At 45.4% G+C, this 24529-nt stretch overlaps 1 protein-coding gene across 2 annotated transcripts in view; it reads left to right on the top strand.

The window, feature by feature from the left end:
- ZDHHC9 (zinc finger DHHC-type palmitoyltransferase 9) overlaps nucleotides 1-24529 on the top strand; it is a 96812-nt gene that overhangs the window by 19494 nt on the left and 52789 nt on the right. Inside the window, exon 1 of one of the 2 annotated variants that reach the window (XM_063938373.1) lies at nucleotides 19459-19561. The exons of the other annotated variant lie outside the window; for it this stretch is intronic. The gene's annotated coding sequence lies outside the window, so the exon portion shown is untranslated. Of the gene's footprint in view, nucleotides 1-19458; nucleotides 19562-24529 lie in introns of those variants that run through there. 2 annotated transcript variants of the gene reach the window in all.

Here is a 24529-nt window from a genome sequence, read left to right as displayed (position 1 = left end):
TTTCCATGGCGTAGATAAATATTTAGTCAGGGCAAGATAATGCTACCGCATTGTGTGTGTCAATAAATGAGGTTTGTGCTGAACAATGATAAAATAGAACTGCAGGTTGCATACTAGACACCTTTACATACTGATTAAAGGGTTGGTAACCCTTTTATTCTCTTCCCTTTTGTATTTATCTGATGTAAACATTCAGGGACCAAATGCTGTTGCTGTAAGACGTTACCTAATTGCTATGGTGGTGCTAGAATGCAGTCTTGTAGAGTTCATCAATCAGTAGAGGTGTCATTGTTTGCTTTCTCCTCCCCATAATTTATTTATTTCCATGCAGAGCTCTCCTGTAAATCTTATTTAGGTGTAATATTAATCTCCCAGTATTCTGTGAATATGATAGTAGTGATTAGGACAGCATGGATGGGTACTAACATAAACGGGGGAGGGGTAGCAAACGTACAAACCGCTGAGATTGTTCATGGACTGTACAAAGTTGTAGTGAAAATTGTCCAGCTACAAACACATTTTTAGGCATGGTTCTTAATCGATGGCCCAGTGCAGCCATTTTTAATTATTCTTTAATATCCTATTGTTATTTTTACGTATCGGTTTTTATTTTGTGATCAGCTTGCCAGTAGTAGTAGTAATGCACAAGTATGACGGCTGCCATTGTAAGTAAGTTTGCCGAGGGCGACGGTAGATGTGGTTCTTGTCCTGTGTATTAGTTTAGTAGTTATTTTTGCTTGTTTATTATAGTGGTGTTTCCTCTGCGTTCCTCCTGTTTTTGTCTCTTTGTTGTCCTTCGTATTGAATCACATTGCAGAGGATGTGGTTTGTGGACCCGTTCAGTGTAGTATAACAATGTATAAAGATGTGACAACTGGTAAGGTACTTGTTGGTGGAGTTGTATCTTTCATCAGGTGCGGAATATCTATACGGGTTCTTCTAAAGACAGAAGACACCCAGGAGTTCGCTGACCTACTTGAGACACCTCCTCCAAAGACTTGTCCAAGACTCAGTAACTTAGTTAAATGGCCAGTAGCACGTTCTACTGAGATATTATTGCAAATAAACGAGGCTTTTAATTATTGCTGTGTGTATTTTTCCTTTTGAAAGCTGGACCGCTCCTTAAAATGTGCGTGTGGATTTTTATTTTGTAATCTAACATTGCGCGTAAATTTCCGAATGTGTAGTGCGCAGGTAGAGTAGACACAATTTGACTGTCTGGTTGTGAACTGTAATCTCAGATTAAAGTTCTTGTGCGATGTGAAGGCTCAGAGCCGTACATAAGCAGCACTGCACACCGAAGAAGTCCTCATGGTCCCTTCCTTCACAAACTTGTTATGGAGCTCAGCAGAGGCCTGGATAGCCAGGATCTTCTACCACTACAAGAGTGGTCTGCGACAGCAGGGGAGTACTAACTGACTGAACTGCTTTTGGGGAGGAAGCACCGTCGTGGTTTTCAGAATTTTTTGACGCAGGAGCCGGTCCTTGGAATACAAAGCTGTGGATAACGTTGCTACCGTGTGGGCCAAAGTTGAGGTGGATGTCAGGGTGACCGTGCCCCAGTTAGAGAAGGAAATAGGCATCTCATTGGGTTCAATCTGCTTGATACTCCACGAAAAGCTTGGCCTGATCATGGTTTCGGCACACTGGGTGACCCATCAGCTGACTCGAGAGTAGGAGGAGAATCGGGTGACTTGGTGCTGCAACACGCTGGCCGGCTTCGCTCGAACCCTGTCCAGGAGATCATAAGTGGCGATGAATCCTGGATCTACAGTTTCGACTCTGAGACCAAACCGCAGTCAGCCCAGTGGAACCCAGTTGGAGGTGGGGCGCCACAGAAGTTCTGACGTGAACACAGCATGGCCAAGCAGATGGTGGCTGTTTTTGTGGCCAAGACTGGTCATGTAGCTACCGTACCACTCATGCAGCAGCGCACCGTCACTGGGGACTGGCACACCAACCAATGCCTGCCGCAAGTGCTGGAAGCCATTTCCTGCCACTGTCCAAGAACTAGCACTTACGGTGCCCTTCTCCATTATTACAACGCACCTGCCCACAAGTCCAGGAAAGTGGTGGATTTTCAGACCCATGAACGCATCTAGGAGTATAGCCATCCACCGTACAGTCCAGACCTGGCCCCCTGCGGTTTTTTCGTGTTCCCACAAATCAAGCACAAAATTCGTGGGATCTGTTGAGTCACCAGAAGCTGCAGTGGAGACCTGCATCCAGAATATAGAAGACATACCTACTTCGGACTGGTCCAGCTGCTTCGCCAAGTAATTTGAGCGCATGCAACTTTGCGTAGACCCCTCTAGCGAATTATTTGATAAAATGCAATCTTCACTTTTTGTTTGTAAATCTTATACTTTCCGTGCATCCGGATTCTTATTGCACCCCCCCTGTATTGCCTGTGTAGTATGATTGTCTATATATACACAGAATAATTGAATGTGTATAGAATATCACCCAAAGGGTTGCATAGGGAACATCTCCTCTGCCTGCTGCTGTTGATACAAATACTTGTCCTATTAATTAGCGAGCTACACACAGGTGCCAATTATGGCGTATTTATAGTGCACCCTACTTGTGTATCTTCTGAATGATGATAAATTCTGCGTTAGTCAAAAGTTTTTGTGCAGTAGAGCTCACGGAAGTCTTGCGTTTGTCCCATTTAGTTCACATTATGCTGTATCTTTTAATTAGAATCTTACCCTATGTCCCCCTTAAATCCCCAAATTGCACAAACCTACCCCCCTCAAGATGATGGTTTATTAGAAGGGCCTACACTGTGCAGTGGAATTAACATAGAAGTGGTTAAGTGGAAGTGATAAAGTGGAGAGAGATAAAGTATTTGCCAACCGTCTCCTAACTGACACTTGTCAAACCCAGCCTGTAACACGGCAGTTAGGTGCTGATTGGTGGGTATTTTATCTCTCCCTAAACTTTGATAAATCTGCCCCTATATTTGCTAAATCTATAACTTTTCAGAACAAAATAATAGTTTAATCCGCAAATACTACAGATTATTTTATTTATTTACAGATACATTTTATCCACGAAAAGATAACTATGCCGCGTTTACTCTGCACCTCTAAAGATTTAGAGATATTTTATTAACGTCACTAATTACTCCCTATAGGATCGCATCGGAAACAGATGCGTCGTCTGTAAATAGAGATCATTAAAAACATATTGGAAGTCCCATGTGGGGTAAATACATTCACAAAGCGGCTTGTAGCTAGGAACGTTGGAGCGGTTTCGAAAATGTATCTATAAATATGACTTATGGCTCCTATTTACATGTAATACAGGACCTGGAGGTTACTTGTGTTTTTTCTTAAAAATGCAATGTCATTCTGCACGGAGAGCCAATGTTTCAGCTGTTTGCTCTTATTACTGAGTGTGTCACCATTATTTTGCTTGCTCAGATAGATAAATTAAATTATATAATGCATATATCTATACTTGTGTCTCAGAGTGGGACATGGGTAACTTCTCCATGTTATCTCTTGAAGCTTTGATGCATCTCCCCCCAGTGATTGAAGTGGAAATGTAAAAGTGTCTGAACGTACGCGACTCTAATTTCCCAGCATTATATTAGAAGCTGTAGAAGAGGTGACGGTATAGGACAGAGGTTCTCAAACTCGGTCCTCGGAACCCCACACGGTGCATGTTTTGCAGGTCTCCTCACAGAATCGCAAGTGAAATAATTAGCTCCACCTGTGGACCTTTTAAAATGTGTCAGTGAGTAATTAATACACCTGTGCACCTGCTGGGTTACCTGCAAAACATGCACTGTGTGTGCCCCTGAGGACCGAGTTTGAGAACCTCTGGTATAGGATATAATGTCACCCACCGTATATAACATAAAGGCACATATCCTAGTTTTTCTGCTTTTACACTGAACCTGATCTCTCCACTCATGTACAGCCCCCGCTGCCGCTGTTTGATGTGATCTATTCTCGGATATGTTTGATTTGTATTGAGAAGCGTTTGAGGTTTAGCTGAGCTGGGAGCTGCGGAGAAGGGAAAGAGAATGATTCTCTCTTTTATTTATTTTTAAATTTTTATTATTTAATAGAACAAGTGCAAAACAAAAGTAACAATCTGTGTTTTATAATGCAACAAGTGAATAACTGTATACATAGATATCCAATCATAGATAAACAGAGAAACAGTGATATCAGGCTGACTTCCGTCATTACTTCAGAAAATATAAAAAAAAATCTAAGTTCCCTTATGAATTCATTCTTTGGTATAAGGGTGGGAGGGGGGTGGAAAGGTAAGGAGGAATGGTGAAGGAGGGGGGGAGGCGGTGGTATAGGATCGGAGGAAGAACCATCTCGATCAGCTTCTTATATAACCATAATGCCAGAGACTCAGTGAAAGTTTGGTAGGTAAAGAAATCAAGGTATATTTCCAATTTGATTGGAGACTTATTGACTTTTTTTTTCAATGTCAAATTGGAATGTACTTCTATCAAAATAAAGTACATTAAGCAACTCTTAATTTCAACATCCCCAAAGACAGAGGTGTTTTAGATAACCATTTGTATCAAATGAGGTTTCTAGCCAAAGTGGTCAGTATTGTTACATAGGGCAACACTCTGGTATGAACGATCGGCGACCAGGCAGTGAGATCCGCAAATACAGTAGAAATGGTTCCCACGAAAAAGACCAACAACTTGTTGTATAAAATTATGTACTGTACACCACAACCTTTTTTTATTGTAGCACACTGCCAAATACTATGGTGCCCATTTATCAACGACCGTCAAAACTCGGTGCGTATGATAACTGGTGCTCAGCCAATCGGCTCCCAATTGTCATTTTTCAAACACATGAGTTGGAAGCTGAACACATGACATTTGGGAGCTGATTGGCTGGAGCACGATTTATATTGCAACTAGAAACCAGTATGAAAAGGGACTGCATAGAGGAGGGAGTAGGGGGAAGTGCCGTAACTAGGTGTGTGCCGAGGGGACCTTGCCCACAGCGCAAATGTGGGCAAGGCGCACCATCTAGCAGCACACCTACCCGTACGGCCAGTACTACTGTCAGTAGTGACAGTCCCGGGCCGGCGACGCCGCTTGCCTCCCACCTCTGCATGTGAGGTGAGTGGGAGCGCGGCTGTAGCCGCATCTATCAGCACACAGCTGCCCCGTGTCCCGCTGCCGCCAGGAGTTCCGCTGTGAGTGCAGGAGAATGGGACTCCTGCTGGCGGGGTGTGGAGCGCTGTCAGAGGTTGCTCCCGGACCCGCTCTCATGCTCCTTGTAGCGTCGCTGCAGCATGTGTCCCGGACCCCAGGAGAGGCTCTGCGCCTGGATGCTGCAACCACCTCCAGGTGACTGACAGAACTCACACTCACACACACACACACACACACACACTCACACTTACTCCAGAGCAGACACACACACACACACACACTCATTCACTCTCCTTCTCTTTCGTGCAAAACGGGGGAATGCGTGGACTCTGCTACTGTAATGTGTAAAAAAGGGGGACGCTGACTGCCTAATGTGTAAAAAAGGGGGACTCTGCTGCCGTAATGTGTAAAAAAGGGCACACTGTTTGCCGTAATGTGTAAAAAAGGGGACGCTATCTGCCGTAATGTGTAAAAAAGGGGACGCTGTCTGCCGTAATGTGTAAAAAAAGGGGACGCTGTCTGCCGTAATGTGTAAAAAGGGGCACTACCTGGTGTAGTGGTGCTACTGTGCGGCGTAATTTGAATAATGGAGACTACTGTGCACCGTTATATGAATTGGTATTATTTTGTGGCCACACCCCTTCCCCGTGAAGCCACGCCCCCATTTTTTAAACGCGCCTATGGTGCGCACTGCCACCAGTTTGCATTAAATGGGGGTGCCGATGCCATTTCTTGCACACAGCGCTTAAATGTCTATTTACGGCACTGGTAGGGGGTCCCCAGAAGTGAGGCATATTAGCCAGAGGTCCCCTTACTATTAATATAATGCCGAACATGAAGGTATAGGGAAAAACGGAGAATTTGTAATTGCATAAACCTCTTTCAACTGTTGAAAAGAATATAAATTGCCCCCAGGGACAAAGATGTTTCGTATAGAGGCAACCCCCTTTTGCTTCCAAGTGGCATAGCGGGAAATTGTGAGTGAGGGTGATAAATCTGGGTTACCCTATAATGGCGTACATGTTGTGTTGTGAGGGTTAGAGGCGACTCGTTTGTGTAGAACAGACCAAGTTCTTTATGTATCCTTGTAGAACAAATTGCACTTAGTTGCCCGTGGGAGTCTGGAATGTGGTGAGCGTAGTAGGGCTATAGGTGAAAAAGGCGAGAATATGGTCTCCAGGTTGAAGGTTAGTGAAGTGGGATTGGTTCAAGCACCAGTCTGAGATGTAGCGGACAGCAGCAGCACAGGAATATGTAAGAATATCCTATTTTTAGGAAGAAGCATCTACTCCTAGCTATCCTGGGTTTCTTGCTGTTCCACTGTGTCACAACTGAGGGCCCGAGCTGACGGGAGGCAGCCTCAGTTGTAGGGGCTGAGGTATAGTGGAACCTGGGAGGTTGTATCAGACCCCTAGACATGTAAGTAACATGTAACAGAATTGCCCGAAGGCGTGACCACGACAACCAGGATAAAAGTCAATGATGTTTATTTATGACAAAACTCCGTAACACAGCAGTAGTAAAAAGAAAACATAAAAATCAGCAGAGAATAAATACAGTTCCTGGGTACTACAGGGTGGCAAGGGCCACAGGGCTCTGGTAGTGTGAGATAGTTCTTATAATCTTCTAGTTGGAAAGTCCTTACCAGGCCCGACTGTAGCAATGGAGATAGCCCAGGATCGTACCAGCTGGTGTTCCAGGAAAAGCTGGGCTGCTGTGGATAAAACGGCTGCTGTGGGTACTGGCTGGAACCAGACTGATGTGGGTACTGGCTGGAACCAGTCAAATAATAAATGTAGCTTGAGAGCGATGAAATATGAAGTGATGTTTGGAGATTGAGAGCGGTGAAATTATAATGCCGGTGATAAATGATAATATGCAGAAAAGGGTACCGGCACTTTAAGAAGAGCTGACCTCTGCTGGAAGCAGGTGGTTCTGTAGCTGGAAGCAGATGAATCCAATGAGGATAGGAGAGTCAGGCTACACCGCAGGTGGAATGCTGGTGCGGGTCTCTTTAGTGGAGGTTTGGAGATAGGAACTGGAACCTGGAAAACAACCACAGGAGAGAGACAAACTGGAACTAGGTTTGACAACCAAAGCACTGACGCCTTCCTTGCTCAGGCACAGCATATTTATACCTGCAGCAAGGAAGGGATTGGCTAGGCAATTATGCAGATTAACAATACAGACAGCAGATTGGTGGAAATGATCAGATGACAAAATCCAAGATGGCTGCGCCCATGCAGACACTTGGAGGGAAGTTTGGTTTGTAATCCATGTGAGAATTGAAACAGCAATGGCGGCGCCGGCCACAGGAGACGCCAGACTGATGATTGCACATCTAAACCACGCGGGCACAGCGGAGGCCGCGGCTGACGTAATCGCCACTCTGACACTCTGCATGCAGGAACTCAGGGACAGCGGCGGAGGCCGCGGGGAACGCCATTCTAGATGTAACATGGCGCCGCGGTGACCGCGTCTCAGAGTGACAGGAGAGGAGGCAGGAATGTGGACATCAGTGTAACGGATGGGATCCGGTCCTGGAACGCTGAGCCAGCCTCAGGAGGCATCTGAAGGGTAAGTAATGGCGTCCAGATACCCGGATCGTGACACACTGAAATTGCTGAAACGCAGTTGCAAATTTTTTCATATCTGTTCTAGTTAATAACATGGGGATCATCTGCAGGGTCTAGACCAATTTCAGAAATAAAACACTTAATAACCGCCACTCTCCCCAATGACTTCCAATATTGATTTTTTTTCTGCAATTTTTCCCCCCCAAGAATTGAAGGAAAATTAGCAAAATAAATATGGCGACTAATAATGGCTAAATATTTCAGTTTGGAGGAGGCGGTCTGAATTGCGGGCGAAAGAGCTGGGCAATGTAGCGAGGCAGGTCAGGCCTCGTCAGTGGCAAAACTACGGATTGAGAGATTTATTTGATATCCAGCGAAAGTAGTAAATTAAGAAATGTCACATAAAATAGCAGGGATAGAAACAGTGGGCTGAGAAATAAACAGGAGCGGAGCGTATCATTGGCAAACAAAGAGTTTCAGCACCGACTTTCCTGTTTTAAAGAGAATGAATTTAATGTGGGAATGTCCTACAGGCTCGGTATGTAGCCTAGGAAAGCAAGACTTGTAAGAGTGTTGATAAGATAACAAATGGGATTCAAATGAATGTCATTAATTTAAATTGTTTTCAAAGCGAGCGGTGTAAGCTGAATGGTAAATGCGCAAGAGGCGGGGCTAAAGCATCAGCTGAAATGGGCTGTCTTTCTGTATTATTATTATTATTATCCTTTATTTATATGGCGCCACAAGGGTTCCGCAGCGCCCGATTACAGAGTACAAATGCACATAAAAAATAGGAAAACAGTGACTTACAGTTGAATACAATATAGGACAAGTACAGGGCAGCTAAGCATAACTACACCAGTAAACATAGAGATAAGTTCCAGGTGGTCAAAAAACTGTGGGATCTGGGCGGTTGAGGATTATTAAAGTAAGAAAAGTATAAGCACATGAGGGAAGAGGGCCCTACTCGTGAGAGCTTACATTCTAAGGGACCCAGGGGCTCTTATTACCTCCTGCAGCCATGGGATGTAAACTGCATGTGGCGTTGGCAATTAGCTGGGGATCTAATCTGTCCCAATATTACAGCCGGACAGTGACTTTAATTTGTTTTTTTTACAAATTGGCGAACAAAAAGATTAATGTCAAAAGTGATTAACTGTTCACACTGACATTTAGAATTTGCATTAATTTGGCATCATACTTAGTGTTGTATACGGAAGATTGAGTAATGATGTGGGATGGAAGTGGAGATCACCTTTCAGGTTTATCCAATAATGCAGAACAAATCGCACACAGATTAGCTCTGATTAGTTTATCCCTGTTAGACTGATGAAAGCAGATACCATTGAGGCTGCTCTATCCGTCGCTGCAACCTGTAGTCTGCAGTAATGGATTAAATGGCCGCAGAGTCGGGCGGGAATGAGCTTTTGTGGCACAGGGGTGCACAGTATCGGTGAGACCACCTTTGGAGGTCCAGCTTGTTTTATGCACTGTCTAGATTCCCGTTTTGTGTAGTTGGTGATCCGTGCACTGAAGTGGGATGATGTCAGGAGTATTCATTCATTGTGTGGTTCAGATTAGGGACTAATGTAACCGCAAGTCACAGTCCATGATGAATGGGGGTAAATATTTCTATGGGCTGTGTTGAAAAATGTTCTAATCCTGTAATCTTCAGGTCTGTACTCTCCGAACCCATAAATGGGTTCACTAATGAACTTTTATTATAAGTGTATGTTCTCTTGCTATAATGTTGCACTTTTAACTAGCCAAACTGTTCAATAAAGAACCCAAGTTCCTCAACTGTTAAATTCTCTCTTCTGAATACCCTGCAGAGTTCACTCCATTATCTAATGACCACTGTCCACTTTAATTATAATGCCATCAAATCATCCTCTTCGTTTCTCACCTGCGTCTCTTACCACATCAGACCTGCAGTTACAAAACCAACTTCGAAGAAGGTTACTTTCCTCCCAGCCAAACTGACAGTTTTACTTGCATTTTCTCCGGCAGGGTCCACAGGTTATCCACAGGATAACAATGGGATATGATTAAACGATAGCGGATTTGCACCAATCGGTCAAAGTTTTCTGGCCTCCCAGCATGCAACGGGCCCGTCCTTATATACCCGCCTCCTGGCTCAGGCAAATCCATTTTTTTTTGTTTGGTGCGGCAGCAGCCAAACCATGGTCAGAGAGCTGCTAGTTTTTAGCAGCCCTAAGCTTTCTTATTTTATTTTTATAGTCTTACTATTTTTCTGAGCAATCTTTCTAAACAGCGTCTTCTACGTACCTTTAGCAAGAGTCGCTCCAACAACTCTCCGCCGGGCCGCGACAACGCTTCCCCACGAGTACAGTGCTGTTTTGCCGGGCATCTGTCAGATATACTAGGAGGTCCAGCAGACGTTACCAGGCTGTGGCCGGAGCACGGCAAGAAGGTAAGACATAGGTTCCGCTTAGAAAGGGAAAACGGACACAGCCGCACTGTTTTGGGAGGAGACTACCAAACAGTCGCTGACGCGGCTGCGCCTCGGGTGCACCAGTGCTAGGCCTTAGGGATCATAGGCTCCAGGAATAGTATGATGCCGCTATCCCTAGGGTTGATGTCAGCAGTGGGGAGTCGGACACTCTCCTGGTCGCCCCTCCCCCCGGTTCATGACCAGTTTCCCACCATGAACTGTTTCCCGCTTCCGTCTCAGGCGCTGTACACAAAGGGGACCCAGTCGCAGCATAGGTGGCTGTGTGACTGGTGCGTCTGTGTTCACCATAGGTTTATGGAGCAGCAGTATACACTAGTAGCGTCTGGATCCACTCAGCGTTCGCTAACGTATTGATCGGTCCTGGAAGCGAGGCAAGTCTCCCTGTATCCCACTCTACTGAGTGCGGGTAATACAGCACTAAGTCTCTATCTACCTTTTGAGTACGAATAGTTAGATATGTGCCTATTGCATATGAGTCTGTATACATTTTACTGTTTCTTTCGCAATGCTTCTGAATGCGGTAGATATGTTTAAACATGATTCAGTAATATGTTCTCCTACATACTTGAAATGTAGTCGATGTGCTCATATTGCGTGTTATACTAATGTATAACATGTGACTGACTGCTAGTGTGATTGCTGACTTTACTATATTCTGTCAGTTTTGTTCTATTCCGATCCTCAATGCTGGTGCATGGGTAGGGTCGGATTGTATGTCACTTTAAGAAGTTTAAAGTGATTACAGTCCTAAATTGTGTAGTACTCTGGAGGTGTTGATTATTTATCATGTCCAAGAGCAACAAAGGTGAGGAAAATAAACTCACAGCAACACCAACACTAATATCATGTTTGTCTTGCAAAGCTGTGTTATCCTCTTAGCATCTGGTTCAGGATGGTTTGTGTGCAAATTGTTTTAGCTTTCACCAGGGGTTCTTTAAAAATACAAGGCAGATTCAGGTGCAGGCTGATCCACCTTGGGCTATGTTTGCACAGACTTTATCCAGTATAGCTGAAAGGATAATTCCTACAACTCCTGTACCGGGAATAGGTTACACAATTAACCCTTACATGCAGCTTACCACCTGTGGTGTATCACTTCCAGCAGCTGCCTCTCGAAAGAAACAGGCTGATAAGCCGGTGGTAAGTAAATCATCATCCTCACAGGCTACACATGGTTCAGATGAGGATTCATTGGAGGATGAAAGCTCAATTAATTCTACTTCGTCATACGAAGAGGAGGAGGAAGGTCTCGGCTCAGTGGATATAGCTGAGTTAATTAAAGCAATAAAAGCCATTCTATCCTTAGAGGATTCAGCAGAGCCTGTGTTAAAAGCCAGGGCACCTGTGTTTAAACGTCCCAAAACATTTAAGACTGAGTTTCCAGGGTCAGATCAGCTGACGGAAATCATGGAATAGGCTTGGGCTACGCCTAATAAGAAGTTTAGAATTCCTTAGAAATGGAATTCCAATTATCCTCTTCCAGCTGGGGATTGTTTAAAAAGGGAGGTGGCTCCTAAAATTAGATACGCATGTGATTCGATTAGTGCGAAAATCTACATTACCTTTGCCTTCAACATCATTAAATGATGTCATGGATAGGAGAGTGGAGTGTTTTCTAAAAAAAAATTTTTTTCCCTGTCTGGGGCAGTCATAAGGCCAGCCATGGCTTCAGCTTGAATGGCAAAGGCAATGGCTGCCTGGGCTGATGCATTGGAGCGGGATTTTGCAATAGCATCTAGAGAGCAAAAATCTCATGTAGCACATACAGTATAAAACAGGCTGCAATATTCTTGGAAGAAGCAGCATTGGATATGGGTACTATTGCTTCCAGGTCATCAGCTTCAACAATTGCTGCTCGTAGAGCAGTTTGGCTACGATTCCGAATCTAAGGTGGTTTTGGAATCTTTGCCCTTTTCTGGAGATACTTTTTGGTAAAGAATTGACAAATATTTTGGAGTCAGAAGCAGACTCCCAAGAAAGTAAAGTTTCCTTCCACATACAATTTCAAACCTAAAGTTCCGGCTTTTCGTCCCTTTCGGTCTAAAGGAAAAGCTAAGTGATAGGCAGTCCCAATACAAGTTTGGGAAGACTAAAAAGCATTGGGCTACCAGAGGGCCGGTTGGTAAGACAGATAAGCCATCAGCCTGATGGTGCGGTCCTCCACCTGGGGGATCCCTGGGTGGGGGGCCGATTTCTTCAGTTTGCACAGATCTGGCAGCAGTCTACAACAGATGCCTGGGTGCAGGAAGCGGTATCTCTAGGTTATGCTTTTGCCTTCAAGAAGCACCCTCCTTGAAGGTTTTTTTTTTTTTTTTTGTACTAGCCTGTCTCGGGTAGAGACGATGGCCAGGGCTTTGTTAGAGGCAGTTCAGAAATTGCTTCACTCAGGAGTAGTCATTCCAGTTCCTCTGGAGCAATGAGGACAGGGGTTTTACTCCAACCTGTTTTTAGTTCAGAAGCCAAATGGGTCATTTAAGCCCATTCTCAATCTCAAAGTGATGAACAAATACATTTGAGTACCTCAGTTTCACATGGAGACTTTACGTTCCATCATTTTGGCCATGGAGCCAGGTGATTATATGGTATCCCTGGATATACAGGATGCTTACCTACATGTTCCTATAGCACTGTCCCATCAGTGCTGTCTCAGGTTTGCTATCCTCCAACAGCATTTTCAGTTCCAGGCCCTACCTTTTTGGGTTAGCCACAGCCCCCAGAGTATTTACCAAGATGATGGTGGTAATGGCAGCTTATCTCTACCAGCAGGGGATAAGAATTTTTCCATACCTCGATGATCTTTTAATCCTGGCACAATCGCAGGAATTGTTCCTATGTCATCTGCAACAGACAACGTGTCTGCAGAAGCACGGGTGGCTCATAAATTGGGCAAAATCATCTCTGGTCCCGTCACAGCAGATGACTTACTTGGGGGCTGTACTGGATTCAAGTCTTCAGAGAGTAATGTTACCTCTGAACAAGATATCCAAGGTTCAGTCACGGATTCAGGACTTGCTACACAGTCAAAAGGTATCCATTCACGCAGCAATACGTGTGATGGGATTGATGGTGTCAACATTCGACATCATGGAGTATGCACAATTCCATTCGAGGCCTCTGCAGCGTCTGATTCTTGCCAAATGGAATGGATTGCATCAGACAATAAAGACAGACTATGGTTCTTACGATAGCAGTAAGGTGGTCATTAGCCTTGTGGCTACAGACATCCCATCTGGACAAGGGGAGACCCTTTTGGATATCAGATTGGGAAATTCTGACGACAGATGCCAGTCTCCAGGGCTGGTGAGCAGTGTCGGGAAGGTTGTGTTTCCAGGGGCAATGGACCAAGGAAGAGGGTTGCCTGCCAATAAATATATTGGAACTTCAGGCCTTATACATGGCACTGATTCATTCAAAGGACATTCTTCGGGGGAAACTAGTCCAGATCCGCTCGGACAATGCGATTTGCAGTAGCGTACCTCAACCATCAGGGAGGAACTTGCAGCCGAAAAGCGATGGAGTTGTTACATACTAAGGTGGGCAAAACTTCATCATCCAACCTTGTCCGAAGTGTTCATTCCGGGAGTCCTAAACTGGGAAGTGGACTTTCTCAGTCGACACGCCATTCAGGCAAGCGAATGGGCTCTACACCCGGAGGTCTTCCAGACTCTAGTCGACAAGTGGGGGTTGCCAGAGAGATCTCATGGTGTCCCGTCTGAACAACAAAGTTCTCGCATACTGGTCAAGAACAAAGGATCCCAGAGCGATCTTTGTGGATGCCCTGTCGGTGAGATGGGACTTTCATCTGGCTTGTTTCCTCCAATCACCCTATTACCCAGGGTGGTGAGAAAGATAAAGCAAGGAAAGGGTGCCGTGATACTAATAGCTTCGGCTTGGCCCAGAAGGCATTGGTATACAGATCTGCAAAGAATGGCAATGGATGCTCCAATTCTGCTCCCTCAACATCCAGATCTACTGATGCAGGGTCCTTCGACTGTCTTTGACGGCGTGACTCTTGAAACCTTTATCCTGAAGTCAAGAGGATTCTCTAAACAGGTAATTCAAACAATGCTCAGAGCATGGAAACCCTCCTCAGCGCGTATTTATCACCAAATATGGCAGGCCTATATTCATTGGTGCAGTGAAGGAGGTATGGACCCGAAATCGTTTAGAGTTTCCAGGGTCCTTGCGGTCCTTCAGGCAGGAATGGCTAAAGGTTTGAAGGTGGCTTCCTTGAGAGTGCAAGTGTCAGCATTGACTGTATGGTTCCAAAAGAAAATTGCCAATTTACAGGATGTACATACTTTTTTTCCAGGGAATGCTGCGCATTCAACCTCCTTTTGTTCCTCCTACAGTGCCCTGGGACCTGAGTCTAGTCCTGAAAGCCCTTCAAGTTGCCCCATTTGAACCACTTAATAAAGTGGATCTTAAATGGTTGACGGCTAAAGTTCTCTTTAGACTGGCTATGGTGTCGGCTAGAAGAGTATCAGATTTAGGGGCATTATCATGTCGTTCCCCATTTCTGATTTTCTTTTTTTTTAATCCAGATAAAGCAGTTCTCCGAACTAGATCTGGGTATCTTCCGAAGGTGCTGTCTAAATTCCACCTTAATGAAGAAATTGTAGTCCTGGCTTTCCAGGTACCGGGCCTTTCTGCAGGAGATGCATCGCTGGACGTGGTCCGTGCATTAAGGATCTACGTGGATCGTACCAGTGCCATCAGAAAGACAGATTCTCTTTTCATTCTCTACGGATTTCACAAGAGAGGATGGCCTGCTGATAAGCAGACACTGGCAAGATGGCTTCGGGTTACGATTTCAGAAGCATATTCTCAAGCTGATCTCCCTGTTTCGGCTAATGTCTCTGCTCACTCTACTTTTAAGGTAGGTCCATCATGGGCAGCACAACGTAGTGCTTCAGCAGAACAGATATGTAAGGCAGCCACATGGTCTTCCATTAACACTTTCATTAGAAATTATGCCATGGATACCTTGAGCTTTGGAATACAACTGATTTGCCTGAGCCAGGAGGCGGGGATATATGGACAGGCCCGTTGCATGCTGGGATGCCGGAAAGCTTGGACCGATTGGTGCAAATCCGCTATCGCTTCATCATATCCCATTGTTCTCCTGTGGACTTTGGAGAAATATCAACGGTAAGTTCTTACCATAACGTATATATTCCGTCTACCTGGTAACACTCTGTATGCAAATAATGTAGATTCTCCTAACCCTGTATATGACAATGACCCCCTAAACAGTACACCAAGTTGTGATCATGGTCTGTCCAGTATTCAGTGTTAACATAATACATGGTTATTGTGATATGTAGTTATATAAAGAACATTGTGATTAGTGGCTGCTGGACACAGCTCTAGCTTATTGTGGGTTGGGTAGGTGACGTTGTGGCACTGCCCCTTCTACTGACTCTTCACCTGCTAAGTAACTAATGAAGTTCATTGTACAAAGCTCTGATGTTCTTGCAGCGTTTGATACAGTTTATCAGGGTATCCGTTCACATGGTCGACCATGTTATGGTCGACAGTCATTAGGTCGACCACTATTGGTCGACATGGACACATGGTTGACATATGAAAAGGTCGACATGAGTTTTTTAACTTTTTTTTTTCTTTTGGGGAACTTTTCCATACTTTACGATCCACATGGACTACGATTGGAACGGTAAAGTGTGCCGAGCGAAGCGGTAGCGGAGCGAAGGCACCATGCCCGAAGCATGGCGAGCGAACGCGGTGCACTAATTGGGGTTCCCAGTCACTTTACGCAAAAAAACGACCCCCAAAAAAGTAAAAAAACTCATGTCGACCATTTTCATGTGTCGACCATGTGTCCATGTCGACCATGTCAATGTCGACCAATAGTGGTCGACTTAATGACTGTCGACCATAACATGGTCGACCATTCATACCGGAACCGTTTATCAGTCATGTGATACATATGGAATCAGACCATACTTTGTCCCTGTTTCTCCCCTTATGTTTGTCTCCTTATTGCTTCAATATTTCTTCGGCTTTGTCCCATGTTTTATGGCTGTTCTCTGTTCTGTTACAATCTTCTCATCTACAAACTTGGGCAAAGGCGTCTTCATTTCTGCATTTTACTTCAAGTATCCGCTCCTCTCACCCCGCAGCTACATATATTTTCCTGCTCCTCCAACATCTCAGTGTGTGTGGCCTTTGCAGACAAATGTGTCCAAAACTGAATTGCCCATTTTTTCATCTAAGGATTGCCCATCTATACGCTCCCCCCTCACAATCCGTAATAATGGGAGGTCAGCCTAATAAGTACTTTCTTAGCACATCCGTACAGCTTTTTATCATGTGGCCTAATCCACAGTCATGTGGCAGAAATACGTCCAGGATGTTCCCTTTGCCAAAACGCTTTTTCAGACGCCCCATTCTTTCCCATTTTGTCTACTGTAATCTCCTCCTGTGATTTTTCCGACTTGCCTCTTGCTCAGACTGTGGGCCGACACTAATGACCGTTGCTGCAGATGATCAGTGGGTGGTACGAGTTTCCGTTTGCACGCACACAAACCCCGGCATTAGTTGAACAGTTATTTTGCATAAGGTGGTAAATCAGGCTAGAGGTCCGGTGCAATTTATGAATTTATTTCGTTACTTTTTTAGAACAGATTAGGGTAGGAAATAAGCGGCCATGCAGCTGTTGTTGAACTACACATATCAGCATGCCCTGACAAAGCTTCATCATGCCCGAATAGCATAACTGAGGCAGGGCATGCTGGGATCTGCAGTTCCACAGCAGCTGGAGGACTACTTTATTGCCCACCCCTGGATTAGGAGGTATATTAAGTATAATGTTTAAGAAAGCCACCATTTATAAGCGTATTTAAGTACTGGATTTAAAAGGGCACCATTAACACATTGCAGGATCAGGCCTGTTTACATATTGTATTTTGTCCTTTTAAATCCAGTGCGCAAAGCTTCCGTGAATTGACCTTTGAAAAGCAGATATTCTGAAAATATACCCCGTGTCCATAATAGTCTTCACTAATAATAGTATATTGCTCCTTGTGTGATTGCTCTTGTATTTGGTAACGATAACTTAAATATACAGGGGCTGACAATAATGCTACTGAACTCTATTACGTTTATGCCTTGATACAGTGGTTTTTGCGACGTCCACTGAGCTATTACACTTTAGTTCCAGGCAGAAATTATACAGATATTAGAGGTTTGTGGGGGTCATTCCGAGTTGTTCGCTCGCAAGCTGCTTTTAGAGCTTTGCACACGCTAAGCCGCCGCCTACTGGGAGTGAATCTTAGCTTCTCAAAATTGCGAACGAAAGATTAGCAGAATTGCAAATAGACACTTCTTAGCAGTTTCTGAGTAGCTCCAGACTTACTCGGCATCTGCGATCAGTTCAGTGCTTGTCGTTCCTGGTTTGACGTCCCAAACACACCCAGCGTTCGCCCAGACACTCCTCCATATCTCCAGCCACTCCCGCGTTTTTCCCAGAAACGGTAGCGTTTTTTCACACACTCCCATAAAACGGCCAGTTTCCGCCCAGAAACACCCACTTCCTGTCAATCACATTACGATCACCAGAACGAAGAAAAAACCTCGTAATGCCGTGAGTAAAATTCCTAACTGCATAGCAAATTTACTTGGCGCAGTCGCACTGCGGACATTGCGCATGCGCATTAGTGACTAATCGCTCCGTTGCGACAAAAAAATAATGAGCGAACAACTCGGAATGACCCCCTGTGTGCGTGCAGTAATTTACTAAGATTCTTGTAATATGATGGTTTTCGGTCATCAAGATTTAAGGAATGTATTTGGCTTTTAACCAGATGGAAAAATAATTTGTACTTTTAGCTTCTTATTTTGTGCTTAGAAATCAATACTCTTGTCTTCTCTACTCAACGGCGTTCTGTCATCCTTACTTCCAGGAAAGTTACTGTTCTGATTCAACATTAATAAAGTGAGCAGCGATGACCAATTTTCAGATGATTTTACAAGTTTCATTAATATCCATCACCTTGTTTAGGGTCATTGGCTGAACTGGAGCAATTCTGTCAGATGGCAGAATTGTTCCTGTAGAGTAATGCAATCTGATTGGTAGAAGGGACAGTGGTACGGAAGATTGGTTAGTAGCGCCTATTACTGGGTAAATTCTATTCCTCCCATTGTCTTTTCAAGTCTTGCTATTGGCCAGTGATTGCACAAGACTTCAAAACTGCCTATCCTATAGGTAGGTCATCGCCTACTGGACACAACCAACCTATTTCTCTAGGAATTAATAATGTCACACTGGGACTGGGAGCCACCAATTTAGTATAGTGTTCAGTATTATGAGTGTTACCATAGGCGCTAAACTCACATTCATATAGTTTTGCAGCCACACGTGGCAGGGATCGGTACTTATAACTACTCTCAGAGGAACCCAACAGCCACAGGCTTAGAAGTATCTAGTGACACCACCAGAGCTGGCCCTAGGCATATTCCATATGGGCAAATACCTAGGGCACCACTGCTTCGGGTGCGTGTCCAGAAGGCACGGTGGTCGGCAACCACGTTATTAAAGGGGCGCCAACTAAAATATTGCCTAGGGCAAAAAACTCAGTCCGGGCCAGCTAGACACCATCGCACAATGCCCAGAATTGTTATTGGGCAACAACTTTCCTGTCGCAGAGAACCGGGTTGGCAGCAGAGTGTAACCGACATAATCGAGTGCAGGATATCTTTAAAAATCCTAGTCGAGGACTCTGCCCCTTTACTGCCTGCGGAAAGATGCAGTTAAATCCCATCTTGCTGACTTTCAGCCTTTCCAATCTTCAGAGGTTGAAAGTGCCCTGTGAACAAGCCGTATCTAATGGTTTATTGCCGTCCGTACAACGTCTGACTAAGATGTTTGTCTCCAGTGTCATGTTCCATATTACTTATTAAACTGATTGCTATATGTGCACATTACTGGCCAGTGATACTGTAATTGGTGTAGATCTATGGTGTACACCACTCCGGTGACCTTAGCGCTGGACCCGAGGTAGAAGAATCCTGCAGAATAACCTTTGGCATTCCTGAAAGGAGAAGGGGTGGGTGGCTCTTGGCACAGTCAGCGAGCTAAAGAAAGATTCCTATATTGCTCCATGTGCTGCATGACCTATTTTCTCAACACGCTGCGGTTCCGAAAGGAGATTGTAGACCATGTTATTAGAAAAGTAAAAATAACCGCCCTGGTGCGTCTTTTTTATTTAACCAGCGAGCGCCGGAGTTGATCAGCTGATGATGATTTTTTTTTTATTCTGCTATTTTAACGCTACAATAATGACTGTATTTTAGAGGAATTGACGTTGACAATACCGCTTTTATACTGGTGCCCGGAAGGTACGTTCTCCTTGTATGGCTGCTCCTTTGAGCTGTAAATAGAATAGCTTGTCCTAGAAAAATACTGTCTACTATCATTTAGTCTCTAACGTCTTCCTTAATAGGATATTTAAACTATAGCTTGTTCTAAGCAAAGTATGTTCTGTAGAAGTAAATACTTGCTGGCAAACAGACACCGCTACTGTGAGATCCGATACTCTGTAAAGCGTCATTTATCGTGGTGGTTATAATAAGCAAACGTGATGCTATTTGTAGCTTATTTCTTAAATAGGACTTAATAAGCATCAGAACGTTTGTGTGTTTTGTCTTTTTTTTCTCTTACGTCCTAGAGGATGCTGGGGACTCCGTAAGGACCATGGGGATAGACGGGCTCCGCAGGAGACATGGGCACTTTAAGAAAGTCTTTAGACCTGGGTGTGCACTGGCTCCTCCCTCTATGACCCTCCTCCAGACCTCAGTTTAATACTGTGCCCAGTGGAGACTGGGTGCTTTTCAGTGAGCTCTCCTGAGTTTGCTGATGGAAAGTATTTTGTTAGGTTTTTTATTTTCAGGGAGCCTGCTGGCAACAGACTCCCTGCATCGAGGGACTGAGGGGAGAGAAGCAGCCCTACTCTCTGAGTGCAGGTCTTGCTTTTTAGGCTACTGGACACCATTAGCTCCAGAGGGATCGGTACGCAAGATCTTACCCTAGCCGTCTGTCCCAGAGCCGCGCCGCCGTCCCCCTCGCAGAAGAAGATAGAAGCCGGGTGAGTATTGAGGAAAAGAATCGTCAGAGGCGGCAGAAGGCACCTTGATCTTCATGAGAGGTAACGCACAGCACTGCAGCTGTGCGCCATTGCTCCCATACACCACACATACTCCGGTCACTGTAAGGGTGCAGGGCGCTGGGGGGGGCGCCCTGGGTAGCAATATAAACCTCGTTTGGCATAAAATTAACATATATACAGCTGGGCACTGTATATATTTATGATCCCCCGCCAAGTTTACAATTTTAGCCGGACAGAAGCCCCCTCAGCACTCACCAGCGCCATTTTTTCTCCACAGCACTGCTGAGAGGAAGCTCCCTGGACTCTCCCCTGCTTACATGGTAGACAAGAGGGTTCAAAAGAGAGGGGGGGCACATAATTTGGCGCAATTACATACAGCGCTACTGGGTAAACATTAATTTACTGTGTGATTCCTGGGTTATATAGCGCTGGGGTGTGTGCTGGCATACTCTCTCTCTGTCTCTCCAAAGGGCCTGGTGGGGGAACTGTCTCCAGAAAGAGCATTCCCTGTGTGTGTGTGGTGTGTCGACATGTCTGAGTGAGAAGGCTATATTAGAGAGGAACAAGAGCAGATGAATGAGGTGTCTCAGCCGACAGCGCCGACACCTGACTGGATGGATATGTGGAATGTTTTAAATGCTAATGTAAACTCATTGCACAAGAGATTAGACAAAGCTGAAGCTTTGGGACGGTCAGGGTCTCAGCCCATGCCTGATCCTATGTCGCAGGGGCCGTCGGGGTCCCAAAAGCGCCCACTATCCCAAATGGTTGATACAGATACCGACACGGATTCTGATTCCAGTGTCGATTACGATGATGCAAAGTTACAGCCAAAATTGGCTAAAACTATTCGATATATGATTATGGCAAGACAAGAGGGTGCATATGTATAAGGGAAAGAAACCTGAGGTAACCTTTCCCCTCTCACACGAGCTGAATGAGTTATGTGAAAAAGCTTGGGAATCTCCAGATAAAAGACTGCAGATTTCCAGGAGGATTCTTATGACGTATCCTTTCCCGCCAACGGATAGGCTACGTTGGGAATCATCCCCTAGGGTGGACAAGGCTTTAACACGTTTATCCAAAAAGGTAGCCCTGCCATCCCAGGATACGGCTACCCTCAAAGATTCTGCTGACCGCAAGCAGCAGGAGGTTACCCTGAAGTCCATTTATACACATTCAGGTACCTTACTCAGACCGGCAATTGCGTCGGCCTGGGTGTGTAGTGCTGTAGCAGCATGGACGTATACCTTATCAGAGGAGCTTGATACCCTAGATAAGGATACTATTTTATTGACCCTAGGGCATATAAAAGATTGCTGTCCTGTATATGAGAGATGCTCAAAGAGACATTAGTCTTTTGGGTTCTAGAATAAACGCTATGTCGGTTTCTGCCAGAAGAGTCCTATGGACAGGTGATGCCGACTCAAAGAGGCATATGGAGGTTTTACCTTACAGGGATGAGGAATTGTTTTGGGGAAGGTCTCTCGGACCTAGTCTCCACAGCTACTGCTGGAAAATCAAGTTTTTTTGCCTTATATTCCCTCACAGCCTAAAAGAGCACCGCATTATCAAATTCAGTCCTTCAGATCACAAAGGAACAAAGTGCGAGGTGCGTCCTTTCTTGCCAGATGTAGGGGCAGAGGGAAGAAGCTGCACAACACAGCTAGTTCCCAGGAACAGAAGTCCTCCCCGGCCTCTACAAAATCCACCGCATGACGCTGGGGCTCCGCTGGTGGAGTCCGCCCCAGTGGGGCACGTCTTCGGGGTTTCAGCCACATCTGGGTTCACTCTCAGGTGGATCCCTGGGCGATAGAAATTGTTTCTTAGGGTTACAAGCTGGAATTCGAAGACGTGCCTCCTCGCCAATTTTTCAAATCGGCCCTACCAAATTCTCCCCAGGAGAGGGAGATAGTATTACAGGCAATACAAAAATTGTATCTCCAACAGGTGGTGGTCAAGGTTCCCCTCCTTCAACAAGGAAGGAGATATTACTCAACCCTGTTTGTAGTCCCGAAACCGGACGGTTCGTCAGACCCATATTAAATTTAAAATCCCTGAATCTATACTTGAAAAGGTTCAAGATGGAATCGCTAAGAGCGGTCATCGCAAGCCTGGAAGGGGGGGATTTTATGGTGTCTCTGGACATACAAGATGCATACCTTCATGTCCCCTTTTATCCGCCTCATCAGGCTTACCTCAGATTTGCGGTACAGGATTGTCATTACCAATTTCAGACGTTGCCGTTTGGTCTCTTCCACGGCCCCGAGGATTTTCACCAAGGTAATGGCGGAAATGATGGTGCTCCTGCAGAAGCAAGGTGTCACAATTATCCCGTACTTGGACAATCTCCTCATAAAAGCGAGATCAAGAGAGCAGTTGCTGAACAGCGTATCACTTTCACTGAAAGTGTTACATCGACACGGCTGGTTTCTCAATATTCCAAAGTCGCAGTTGATTCCTACGACTCGTCTGCCTTTCTTGTGCATGATTCTGGACACGGACCAGAAGAGGGTTTATCTCCCGATAGAAAAGGCCCAGGAACCCATGACTCTGGTCAGGAACCTGTTGAAACCAAAACAGGTGTCAGTGCATCACTGCACTCGAGTCCTGGGAAAAATGGTGGCATTGTACGAGGCCATTCCCTTCGGCAGGTTCAGTGCGAGGACTTTCCAATGGGACCTACTGGACAAGTGGTCCGGGTCACATCTACAGATGCATCGGTTGATCACCCTGTCCCCCAGGGCCAGGGTGTCACTCCTGTGGTGGCTGCAGAGTGCTCACCTTCTCAAGAGTCGCAGGTTCGGCATTCAGGACTGGATCCTGGTGACCACAGATGTAAGCCTCCGAGGTTGGGGAGCAGTCACACAGGGAAGAAGTTTCAAAGGTCTTTGGTCAAGTCAAGAGACTTGTCTTCACATCAACATCCTGGAACGAAGGGCCATATACAACGCCCTAAGTCAAGCGGAGACTTTGCTTCACAACCATTCGGTTCTGATTCAGTCAGACAACGTCACCGCAGTGGCTCATGTAAACCGCCAAGGCGGCACAAGGAGCAGAGTAGCGATGGTGGAAGCCACCAGAATTCTTCGCTCTGCGGAGAATCATGTAAGCGCATTGTCCGCAGTGTTCATTCCGGGAGTAGACAACTGGGAAGTAGACTTCCTCAGCAGACACGACCTACATCCGGGAGAGTGGGGACTTCGTCCAGAAGTCTTCGCACAGATTGTGAGTCGGTGGGAACTGCCACAGAGAGACATGATGGCGTCCCGCCTGAACAAGAAGCTACAGAGGTATTGCGCCAGGTCAAGAGACCCTCAGGCAGCAGCTGTAGACGCCCTAGTTAGACCGACTGGATCACCCTCGGTGTATCTATTTCCTCCTCTTCCTCTCATGTCCAAGGTGTTGAGGTTAATAAGAAAAAGAGGTGTTAACAATCCTCATTGTTCCAGATTGGCCACGAAGGACCTGGTACCCGGAGCTGCAGGAAATGCTCACAGAAGATCCGTGGCCTCTTCCTCTAAGACAGGACCTGTTGCAACAGGGGCCCTGTCTGTTCCAAGACTTACCGCTCCTACGTTTGACGGCATGGCGGTTGAACGCCGGATCCTAGCAGAGAAAGGCATTCCGGTGGAGGTCATCCGTACGCTAATAAAGGCTAGGAAGGACGTAACGTCAAAACATTATCACCGCATATGGCGAAAGTATGTTTCTTGGTGTGAGGCCAGGAATGCTCCTACGGAAGAATTCCATCTGGGCCATTTTCTTCACTTCCTGCAAACTGGAGTGAATTTGGGCCTAAAATTAGGCTCCATTAAGGTCCAGATTTCGGCCCTATCCATTTTCTTTCAAAAAGAATTGGCTTCTCTCCCAGAAGTTCAGACTTTTGTGAAGGGAGTGCTGCATATTCAGCCTCCTTTTGTACCTCCGGTGGCGGCTTGGGACCTTAACGTGGTGTTAAGTTTCCTTAAGTCACACTGGTTTGAACCACTTAAGACGGTGGAGTTGAAATACCTCACCTGGAAAGTAGTCATGTTATTAGCCTTGGCTTCGGCTAGGCGAGTGTCGGAATTAGCTGCTTTCACATAAAAGCCCCTATCTGATTTTCCATATGGATAGAGCGGAATTGCGGACCCGTCCTCAGTTCCTGCCTAAGGTGGTCTCATCTTTTCATATGAACCAACCTATTGTGGTGCCTGTG

The sequence above is a fragment of the Pseudophryne corroboree genome, chromosome 8 (assembly GCF_028390025.1).
Source record: "Pseudophryne corroboree isolate aPseCor3 chromosome 8, aPseCor3.hap2, whole genome shotgun sequence".
In the NCBI taxonomy this organism is placed as follows: domain Eukaryota; kingdom Metazoa; phylum Chordata; class Amphibia; order Anura; family Myobatrachidae; genus Pseudophryne; species Pseudophryne corroboree.
The sequence above is the reverse complement of the archived record's forward strand: the minus strand, read 5'-3'. Positions and strand labels throughout refer to the sequence as shown.